A 12,556-nucleotide genomic window follows, 5' to 3' on the forward strand; every position below is an offset into this window, starting at 1 on the left:
TGTGTTTCCATCCTATGATGTCTGAGTAGATTTTTGTTGCCCTATCGGTGATTGATGAATTGCTATGATTAGTTTAATTTGCTTGTGGTTATGTTGTTGTCATTTGGTGCCCATCATATGAGCGCGCGTGTGGATCACACCATAGGGTTAGTAGTATGTTGATAGGACTATGTATTGGAGGGCAAGGGTGACAAAAGCTTCAGCCAAGCATAGAAATTGATGCATAGGGGATTGAAGGGGACCAATATATCTTATTGCTATGGTTGGGTTTTACCTTAATGAACGTTAGTAGTTGCGGATGCTTGCTAATAATTCCATCATAAGTGCATAGAATTCCAAGTAAGGGATGACATGCTAGCAGTGGCCTCTCCCACATGAAACTTGCTATTGGTCTAGTACGTAGTCAATTGCTTAGGGACAATTCCGCAACCCATACCACCACTTTTCCACACTCGTTAAACTAACGTAATTGTTTCTTTATCTAAACAGCCCCTAGTTTCTATTTACGTGTTCTTTATTATCTTGTAAACCTATCCTTTCACACCTACAAAGTACTTCTAGTTTCTTACTTGTTCTAGGTAAAGCGAACGTAAAGTGTGCGTAGAGTTGTATCGGTGGTCGATAGAACTTGAGAGAATATTTCTCCTACCTTTAGCTCCTCGTTGGGTTCGACACTCTTACTTATCAAGAAAGGCTGCAATTGATCCCCTATACTTGTGGGTTATCAAGACCTTTTTCTGGCGCCGTTGCTGGGGAGCAATAGCGTGGGGTGAATATTCTCGTCTGTGTTTGTTTGCTTTATCACTAAGTATATTTATTTGTTGTTCTAAGTTGTTCTCTATCTTTAGTTATGGATATGGAACATGAAATACCAAAAAATTAGGTGTACTTGCTACTCCTAAAACCCTCGATGCTCGTTATGTGGAAAATATTATGTACTTCTTTAATAATCCTGAGAAAACACCATTCAATTATATAATGGGAGACACGTTGCATCAACGTGAATACTTTAGGGATTATCGCTTGACTCAAAAAGGGAAACTATTATGGGATCAAATTCATATGTTGAAATGGTATGCTTGGGATCTATGATTGAGATATGATATTACGTGTTGCTCTAGGATGAAGGCTAAACACTTTCCCTTTTCTTGTAAATTTAATGCTAATGAAACCTTGGCTTCTTATGCTAATGGTATATATGATTACTATGATGTGGGACAAATAGAAGAGTTTGTTGCTTTTATGGGTGCTTATGAAATTAAAGCTCTGTTTAAAAAGTGTGATGATAATGATGTTGTTGTTTACCGATCTGAAAATTTGGTTATGCTTCGTTATTGTTATACTAATTATGAATATAATGACCATATTTATGGATTTATGGAGAAATTCTCCGCTGCCCAAGAAGAGACAAATATTTTGCAGGAAACTATGGAAGAAGAAAATGCTGAAACCGTGAGCTCATTAGATGAAAAAGATGACGAGGAGAGCGAAGAACAAAAGGAGGAAGAGCGGACTAGCTACTCGTGCCCACCTTCTAATGAGAGTAACTCTTCAACTCATACATTTTTTAATTTCCCTTCGTTCTTACCGAAGGATGAATGCTATGTTGATTGCTATGATCCCTTGGATTCGTTCGAAATATCCCTTTTTGATGAACTTGATGCTTGTTATGCTTGTGGCCATGATGCTAATATGAATGATGCTTATGAAGATGATCTTGCTATAGTTCCTTATGTTAAACATGAAATTGTTGCTATCGCACCCACTTATGATAGTCCTATTATCTTTTTGAACTCTCCCAACTACATTATATCGGAGAAGTTTGCTCTTATTAGGGATTACATAGATGGGTTGCCTTATACTATTACACATGATGATTTTGATGAATATAATATGCATGTGCTTTCTGCTCCTACTTGCAATTATTATGAGAGAGGAACTACACCTCCACCTCTCTATGTTTCCAATACAATAAAATTGGAAGAAACTGCTTATGCTATGTATTGGCCTTTACTTGATGTGCATGAATTGTTCTTTTATGACATGCCAATGCATAGGAAGAGAGTTAGACTTCGTCATTGCATGATATATGTTACCTTGTGCTCACTACTAAATTTCAAATCATTGTTAATTAAAATTTGCTTTGATATACCTTGGGATCCGGGTGAATCCATTACTTGAGCACTTTATGCCTAGCTTAATGGCTTTAAAGAAAGCGCTGCCTGGGAGACAACCCAGAAGTTTTAGAGAGTCATTTATTTCTGTTGAGTGCTTTTATATAGTTTAAAAACAAAAAAATATAGAGGGGAACTTAAAACTTTTTCAAAAAGAGAAGCGATTGAAAGGTGATGCATTGCGGAAGTGAGGGTCGACCTTGAACACTTGTGTTCATGCTCATGGAAAAATGTAGAATTTTTCATGAAAGTTTCTCGCAAAAATAATTATCCCCTTGTACAATTCCATTGTATTATAAAAATAATGTGCCAAGTAAAGCCTTTATGATTAGTTTGGGTGATAGTTGTTTGATCATGCTGAAAAAGACAGAAACTTTGCACTCATGAAACCATTTCTTATTTCTACACAGAGAGCGCTATTGAGTTGATTCTTTTTGCCGTTGATTTATATACAAATTGGCTTGATTATCATAATTGTTTCAGAATTTTTGGAGTATCATAAGTATGGAATATGTTCAGATTACTAGAGACTGTTCTGTTTTTGATAGATTCTATTTTCTATGCATTGTTCTCTTATTTTGATGAATCTATGGGTAGTATCGGGGGGTATGAACCATGGTTAAGTTGGATTACAGTAGATATAATGCTAATATGAATTTGGAATGAGTTCACAACAGTACTTAAAGTGGTGATTTAGTTTATTATACTAACGGATCTCACGTAGGTTTTGTTGAGTTTTGTGTGATTGAAGTTTTCAAGTTTTGGGTGAGAGCACGATGGATGAAGGAATAAGGAGAGGCAAGAGCCTAAGCTTGGGGATGCCCGAGACACCCCAAGGTAATATTCAAGGAAGACTGAAGCGTCTAAGCTTGGGGATGCCCCGGAAGGCATCCCCTCTTTCGTCTACAATCTATCGGTAATTTTACTCGGAGCTATATTTTTATTCGTCACATGATATGTGCAAATGCTTGGAGCGTCTTTTGTGTTTATTTTTTCTTTTTATTTTATGCACCATGCTGGTATGAGATAGTCCTTGGTTGATTTATAGAATGCTCTTTGCACTTCACTTATATCTTTTGAGTATGGCTTTATAGAATGCTTCATGTGCTTCACTTATATCATTTGAAGTTTGGATTGCCTGTTTCCCTACACATAGAAAACCACCATTTGTAGAATGCTCTTTTGCTTCACTTATATTTGTTACAGCGGGGCATATCTTTTGTAGAAAGAATTAAACTCTCATGCTTCACTTATACCTATTTAGAGAGTTAACAGGAGTTGGTCATTCACATGGTTAGTCATAAAATCCTACATAAAACTTGTAGATCACTGAATATGATATGTTTGATTCCTTGCAATAGTTTTGCGACATGAAGATGTGATATTAGAGTCATGCTAGTGAGTAATTGTGTATTAGTAGAAATACTTGTGTTAAGGTTTGTGATTCCCGTAGCATGCACGTATGGTGAACCGTTATGTGACGAGGTCGGAGCATGATTTATTGATTGATTGTCATACTTTGTGTGGAGGTCGGGATCGCGCGATGGTTAACTCCTACCAACCCTTCCCCTAGGAGCATGTGTGTAGTACCTTGTTTCGATGACTAATAGACTTTTGCAATAAGTATGTGAGTTCTTTATGACTAATGTTGTGTCCATATATTATACACACTCTCACCCTTCCACCATTTCTAGCCTCTCTAATATCGTGCAACTTTCGCCAGTGCATTACACCCACCATATACCCTTCCTCAAAACAGCCACCATACCTACCTATTATGTCATTTCCATAGACATTCTGAGATATATTGCCATGCAACTTCCATCATTCCGTTTATTATGACACGCACCATCATTGTCATATTGCTTTGCATGATCGTAAGATAGCTAGCATGATGTTTTCATGGCTTGTCCGTTTTTATGTTATTTGCTACGCTAGATCATTGCACATCTCGGTACACCACCGGAGCCATTCATATAGAGTCGTATTTTGTTCTAAATGTCGAGTTGTAAGTAAATAAAAGTGTGATGATCATCATTATTAGAGCATTGTCCCATGTGAGGAAGTAATAAAAGAGGCCAATGAAGCCCAAATAAAAAAAAGAGGCCAAAGAAGCCCACCAAAAAAAGGAGAAAAAATAATAATAAAATAAAAAAAATGAGAGAAAAGAGAGAATGGACAATGCTACTATCCTTTACCACACTTGTGCTTCAAAGTAGCACCATGATCTTCATGATAGAGAGTCTCCTATGTTGTCACTTTCATATACTAGTGGGAAATTTTCATTATAGAACTTGGCTTGTATATTCTAATGATGGGCTTCCTCAAATTGCCCTAGGTCTTCGTGAGCAAGCGAGTTGGATGCACACCCACTAGTTTCTTTTTGAACTTTCATACACTTATAGCTCTTGTGCATTTGTTGCATGGCAATCCCTACTCACTCACATTGATATCTATTGATGGGCATCTCCATAGCCCGTTGATACGCCTAGTTAATGTGAGACTATCTCCTCCTTTTTGTCTTCTCCACAACCACCATATTCTATTCCACCTATAGTGTTATGTCCATGGCACACGTTCATGTATTGCGTGAAAGTTGAAAAAGTTTGAGAACGCTAAAGTATGAAACAATTTCTTGGTTAAAACCGGGGTTGTGCATGATTTAAATACATTGTGTGGGGAAGATGGAGCATAGCTAGACTATATGATTTTGTAGGGATAACTTTCTTTGGCCATGATATTTTGAGAAGACATGATTGCTTTGTTAGTATGCTAGAAATATTGTTGTCTTTATGTCAAATGATAGACTATTGCTTTGAATCACTCGTGTTTTAGTATTCATGCCATGATTAGATTATATGATCAAGATTATGCTAGGTAGCATTCCACATCAAAAATTATCTTTTTTATCATTTACCTACTCGAGGACGAGCATGAATTAAGCTTGGGGATGCTGATACGTCTCCGTCGTATCTATAATTTTTGATTGTTTCATGCCAATATTCTACAACTTTCATATACTTTTGGCAACTTTTTATACTATTTTTGGGACTAACATATTGATCCAGTGCCGAGCGCCAGTTCCTGTTTCTTGCATGTTTTTTGTTTCGCAGAATATCCATACCAAACGAAGTCCAAACGCAATAAAAAAAACCTACGGGATTTTTTTGGAATATTTATGATTTTTGGGAAGAAGAATCAACGCGAAACGATGCCTGAGGGGGTCACGAGCCCAGGAGGCGCGCCCTACCCCCCAAGGCACACCTGGCAGGCTTGTGACCAACCTCTAAAGCGGTTGGGGCCCTTCTTTCGCCGCAAGAAAGCTAATATCCGGAAGAAAATCGTGTTAAAGGACACCTCAATCGGAGTTATGGATCTCCGGGAATTTAAGGAACGGTGAAAGGCCAGAATCTGGGAGCGCAGAAACAGAAGGACACGGAGAGAGAGATCCAATCTCGGAGGGGCTCACGCCCCTCCGCCACCATGGAGACCATGGACCAGAGGGGAAACCCTTCTCCCATCTAGGGAGGAGGTCAAGGAAGAAGAAGAAGAAGGGGGTCTCTCTCCCCCTCTCTCCTGGCGATGCGGGAACGCCGCCCGGACATCATCGTGTGACGTTGATCTACACCAACACCTCCATCATATTCACCAACACCTCCATCACCTTCCCCCATCTATATTCAGCGGTCCACTCTCCCGCAACCCGTTGTACCCTCTACTTGAACATGGTGCTTTATGCTTCATATTATTATCCAATGACGTGTTGTCATCCTATGATGTCTGAGTAGATTTTCGTTGTCCTATCGGTGATTGATGAATTGCTATGATTGGTTTAATTTGCTTGTGGTTATGTTGTTGTCCTTTGGTGCCCATCATATGAGCGCGCACGTGGATCACACCATAGTGTTAGTAGTATGTTGATAGGACTATGTATTGGAGGGCAAGGGTGACAAAAGCTTCAACCTAGCATAGAAATTGATGCATACGGGATTCAAGGGGGACCAATATATGTTATTGCTATGGTTGGGTTTTACCTTAATGAACATTAGTAGTTGTGGATGCTTGCTAATAGTTCCAATCATAAGTGCATAGAATTCCAACTAAGGGATGACATGCTAGCAGTGGCCTCTCCCACATAAAACTTGTTTTTTTAAGGAAAATTGTAAGGGAAACCCCCCACAGCAAGTTTTTTTTTAAATAATAAGAACCCAAATTCGCACCCGTGGGGACTTGAACCTCGGTGGCTGGGTTGTACATCCACTCCACTAGCCAAGTGAGCTAGGCTCACTTCCTTCATAAAACTTGTTGTCGGTCTAGTAACGTAGTCAATTGCTTAGGGAAATTCCACAACCCATACCACCACTTTTCCACACTCGTTAAACTAATGTAATTGTTTCTTTATCTAAACAGCCCCTAGTTTTTATTTATGTGTTCTTTATTATCTTGCAAACCTATCCTATCACACCTACAAAGTACTTCTAGTTTCATACTTGTTCTAGGTAAAGCGAACATAAAGTGTGCTTAGAGTTGTATCGGTGGTCGATAGAACTTGAGGGAATATTTGTCCTACCTTTAGCTCCTCGCTGGGTTCGACACTCTTACTTATCGAGAAAGGCTACAATTGATGCCCTATACTTGTGGGTTATCAGGCACAAACTTGGCAAGAAAGACAAATTGGATGAGAACAATACATGGACAATAAACTTTTTTACACACCCCAGATTTGTCTTTCTTGCCAAGGGATACTCACATGTCCAAATGATCTAAAATTTGGAGCGCACCTTGCTACTACAACGAAAGACCTTCCAACGGCGCCATGAACAAGCGTGCTGACGGGAGACTATTCTTGTCTTGATACACCTCAGCAACGGCACCAGGAATCCTTCTGCTACGGCTACGCCTTTAGGGACTTCCTAGGCAAATATGCAAAGGATTTCCCCCGTGGCCTTGGAGCCTTGCGTTGGTGTTCCCTCAAAGCGGAAAGGGTGATGTAGCACAGCGGCGATAAGTATTTCCCTCAATTTTGAGAACCAAGGTATCAATCCAGTGAAGGAATATCACAAGTACCTGCACAAACACAAAGAGCTTGCTCCCAACGCTATGAAGGGGTTGTCAATCCCTTATAGATTGTTTGCCAAGTGAGAACTGAAAGCAACAAATAAACAAAGCAAAGTAAAAGCGAGAGTGGAAACGATAGGTGTGAATAGAGCCGGGGGCCGTAGTGTTCACTAGTGGCTTCTCTCATGAAAGCAAGTAGACGGTGGGTGAACGAATTACTTTCGAGCAATTGATAGAACCGCGCAAAGTTGTGACGTTATCTATGGCAATGATTATATCTATAGGCATCACGTCCAAAACAAGTAGACCGATACTTTCTGCATCTACTACTATTACTCCACACGTCGACCGCCATCCAGCATGCATCTAGTGTATTAAGTCCAAAAGGACAGAGTAACGCCTTAAGCAAGATGACATGATGTAGATGGACAATCTCATATCTATGATAAAAGCGCATCTTGTTACCCTTGATGGCAACAACATGATGCGTGCCTTGCTGCCCCTTCTGTCACTGGGAAAGGTCACCACATGGTATGAACCCAAAACCAAGCACTTCTCCCATTGCAAGAATCATAGATCTAGTTGGCCAAACAAAACCCAAGACTCGGAGAGACTTACAAGGATATCAAGTCATGCATAAAAGAAATCAGCAAAGACTCAAATATATATCATAGATAATCTGATCACAAATCCACAATTCATCGGATCTTGACAAACACACCGCCAAAGAAGATTACATCGGATAGATCTCCATGAATATCATGGAGAACTTTGTATTGAAGATCCAAGAGAGAGAAGAAGCCATCTAGCTACTAACTACGAACCCGTAGGTCTGAAGTGAAGTACTCACGAGTCATTGGAGGGGCGATGATGTTGATGAAGACGCCCTCCAACTCCAAAGTCCCCTCCGGCAGGGCACCGGGAAGGGTCTCCAGATGAGATCTAGCGGAAACTGAAGCTTGCGGCGGCGGAAAAGTGTTTTCCTCGACGCCCTGATTTTTTCTGGATTTTTAGGGAATTTATAGGCCAAGGACCTAGGGCAAGGGAGCGCCAGGGGGGGCACAAGCTTGGTTGTCGTGGCCTCCCCCCTGGCCGCGGCAACAGGGCTTGTGGGCTCCCTGTGGGCCCACTTGCTTGGCCCTCAAGCCTCCCGATCTTTTTCCGTTCTGGAAAAAATCATTTTGGGGATTTTATTCCGTTTGTACTCCGTTCCAAAATCAGATCTGAAAAGAGTCAAAAACACAGAAAAAACAGGAACTGGCACTTCGCACTGAATTAATAAGTTAGTCCCAAAAAAGATATAAAAGGTAAACAAAGCATCCAAAGATGACAAGATAACAGCATGAAACCATCAAAAATTATAGATACGTTTGAGACGTATCAAGCATCCCCAAGCTTAACTCCTGCTCGTCCTCAAGTAGGGAAGTGATAAAGAATGAATATTTGATGCTTTGATGCTACCTAGCATAGATGTCCTTTGTAACTCCTCTTATGTGACGTGAATGTTCAGATCCATTAGATTCAAAACAATAGTTTGCTATTGACATGAAGACAATAATAATGCAAGCAAACTAGCAAGGTAATCATGAACTTTCAAAATAGCAAGGCCAAAAGAAAGTTATCCCTACAAAATCATATAGTCTGGCTATGCTCTATCATCATTGCACAACGAATTTAAATCATGCACAACCCCGGTATTGGCCATGTAATTGTTTTCACACCTTTACTTTCTCAAACTTTTTCAACTCTCACGTAGTACATGAGCGTGAGGCATGGTTTTAGCTTTATAAGTGGTGTGGAGTGTGGTGGAGGTTGTAAGAAAAACAAGGAGAAGATGGTCACATTAACTAGGCATATCAATGAGTTGTGGAGATGCTCATCAATAGATATCAATGTGAATGAGTAGGGATTGCTATACAAATGATGCACTAGAGCTAAGAGTATGTGAAAGCTCTTAAAGAAAACTAGTGGGTGTGCATCCAACTTGCTTGCTCACGAAGACCTAAGGAAAATTTGAGGAAGCCTATCATTGGAATATACAAGCCAAGTTATATAATGAAAATTTCCCACTAGCTATATGGTGGTGACAAAACGAGAGATTCTCAATCATGAAGATCATTGTGCTTAATATGCACAAGTGTGGAAAGGTGGTAGCATTGTCCCTTCTCTCTTTTTCTCTCATTTTTTGGATGGGCTCTTTGGCCTCTTTTTTTTGGAGGGCATCTTTGGTCTCTTTTATTTCCTCACATGGGACAATGCTCCATCAATGATGATCATCACACTTACAACTCCAAACTTAGAGCAACGATGACTCTATATGGAATGCCTTCGGTAGTGTACCGTGACAATGATCTAGCATGGCATGGACATTAATGGAAACATCATGCTAGCTATCTTACGATCATGCAATGGCAATGTAGACGTGGTGGCACATGTCATGGTGGTAGTTGCATGGCAATATATCTCGGAATGACTTTGAAAAAGCCATAGTAGGTAGGTATGGTGGCTGTTTTGAGGGAGGCTAATGGTGGGTTTTGTGCACTGGCGAAAGTTGCACGGCACTTAAAGAAGATAGTGATGGTGGAAGGTGAAAGTGCATCTAAACCATGGACTCAACATTATTCATGAAGAACTCATATACTTGTTGCAAAAGTTTTATTAGTAATCGAAACAAAGCATTCAACGCATACTCCTAGGGGAAGGGTTGGTAGGTATAAACCATCGCGCGACCCCGACGGCCAAACAAAGGATGACAATCAATAGACTAATCATGCTCAGACTTCATCACATAGTGGTTCACCATACGTACATGCTACGGGAATTACTAACTTCAACACAAGTATTTCTAGATCCACAACACCTTACTAGCATAACTTCAATATTACCATAACCACAACTCAAAACTAGTTGAGATGAATCAAACTTCTTTAATTATTCAATGCACATGAAGCCGGAAGTTTTTGTATCCCTTTGGATAACTACCCCTTTTGAGACTACTTTCATAGCATAGATCAACTACCAAGCCATGCACCACCGTGCTCTAAAATATATAAGTGAAGCACATAGAGCAAAAGCAACTAGCTCAAAGGATATAAGTGAAGCACATGTGAGCTGGATTGTCTATCAAAGGATATAAGTGAAGCTCGACAAAATCACGGTGAGTGCATGTCTCTCTCTCTAGGTGTGCAGCAAGGATGATTGTGACACAACAAAAATAAAAGACTCCTACGATACAAGCCGCTCCAAGCAAAACACATAACATGTGGTGAATAAAAATATAGCCCCAAGTAACGTTACCGATGGATTGAAGACGAAAGAGGGGATGCCTTCCCGGGGCATCCCCAAGCTTAGTCTTTTACGAAATCCTTGAATAATCTTGGGGTGCCTTGGGAATCCCCAAGCTTGAGCTCTTGGCACTCTTTATCTTTTTGTCCATAAGAACTTCACCCAAAACTTGAAAACTTCACAACACGAAACTTCAACAGAAACTCGTGATAACATTAGTATAAGAAAGCAAACCACCACTTCCTTAGGTACTGTAGCAAACTTGAATCCTACTTATGTTGATGTTGGGTTACTGTATTTTAAATCTTCCATGGCTAATACCGCCGATAATATCCAGATTTTTGTCAAAATAAGCAACCAACACAACAAAAACAGAATCTGTTAACAGCAGACCAGTCTGTAGAAATCTGTATACTTCGTATACTTCTGGTACTTTAAAAATTCTGAAAAATTCTGACAGTCTGAAGAATTTGCGTAGCAATCAGTAGCAAAAAGAATCAACTCAAAAGCTCTTACATAAGAAAAATGAAAATTCTTTTCGTGAGCAGAAAGTTTTTGTCTTTTCCAGCATGACCAAACGATCATCCCTAAGACTAATCATAACGGTTTTGCTTGGCACAAACGCAAAAAGAAACACAAAAAAACACAATCATAATAGAATTATGGAAGTGTGGAAAACACAAAACAGAAAGAAAAAGGATAGATTCGTTGGGTTGCCTCCCAAGAAGCGCTATTGTTTAACGCCCTTAGCTAGGCATAAGGTGATGGAATCACGTATAGTCATCCTTGGTGCTCAAACCATAAGTAGCCCTCATCATAGATTCATAAGGCAATCTTATTTTCTTTCTAGGAAAGTGCTCCATGCCCTTCTTTAGAGAAAATTTAAATCTAATATTCCCTTCCTTCATATCGATGATAGCACCAATAGCCCTTAGGAAAGGTCTACCAAGAATAATGGGACATGAAGGATTGCAATCTATGTCAAGTACAATGAAATCCACGGGTACATAGTTTTTATTTGCAACAATAAGAACATCATCGATCCTTCCCATGGGTTTCTTGACAGTAGAATCCGCAAGATGCAAATTAAGAGAACACTCTTCAATCTCATGAAAACCAAGAATATCACATAAAGACTTTGGAATCGCGGAAACACTAGCACCCAAATCACACAAAGCATTGCACTCATAGTTTTTGATCTTGATTTTGATAGTAGGTTCCCACTCATCATGAAGTTTTCTAGGTATAGAGACTTCTAATTCAAGCTTCTCTTCAAGAGATTTCATCATAGCATCTACGATATGCGCGGTAAAGGCTTTGCTTTGGCTATAAGCATGTGGAGAGTTTGCATTGGATTGCATCAAAGAATTGCATTCAAACAAGGAGCAACTATCATAATTGAATTCCTTTAAATCCAAAGTGGGAGTTTCATTACTACCCAAAATTTTGATTTCTTCTACTCCACTCTCCACACCTTTATCATCAAGATAGGTGGACTCTGAATCATTGGGGCATTTTTCAACCAAAGTGGATTCATATCCAGCCCCTTCATCAATAGGTTTGACACGCGAAAAGAAAGATTCAAGAGGAGTCACACCAAGCACTTTAAGATCTTCGTGATTTGCATCACTAGAACGCACCCTTTTAAACCATTCATGCCTTGCGCGAATTTGGGCGGTTCTTTCTTTGCTCTCATTCATGGAGACACGCGTAGCTTTCAAAGTTTCATCCAAGTTGACCTTGGGAGGAGCACATCTAACTTTCAAAGCATCAATATCACAAGACATCCTATCAACGCTCTTAGCCAAATCGTCAATTTTGAGTAGTTTTTCCTCTATGGACGCATTGAAAATCTTTTGAGAGTTGATGAACTCTTTGATATTACTCTCTAAATCAGAGGGTAATTTGTTATGATTTCCATAAGCGTTGTTGTAGGAATTTCCATAATTGTTAGAGGAGTTACTAGGAAAAGGCCTAGCAACATAGTTTCCTCTAAAAGCATTGTTGTTGCCAAAATTGTTCCTACCAACAAAGTTAAC

This window comes from Hordeum vulgare, chromosome 6H (genome assembly GCF_904849725.1).
Source record: "Hordeum vulgare subsp. vulgare chromosome 6H, MorexV3_pseudomolecules_assembly, whole genome shotgun sequence".
Taxonomy (NCBI): Eukaryota; Viridiplantae; Streptophyta; class Magnoliopsida; order Poales; family Poaceae; genus Hordeum; species Hordeum vulgare.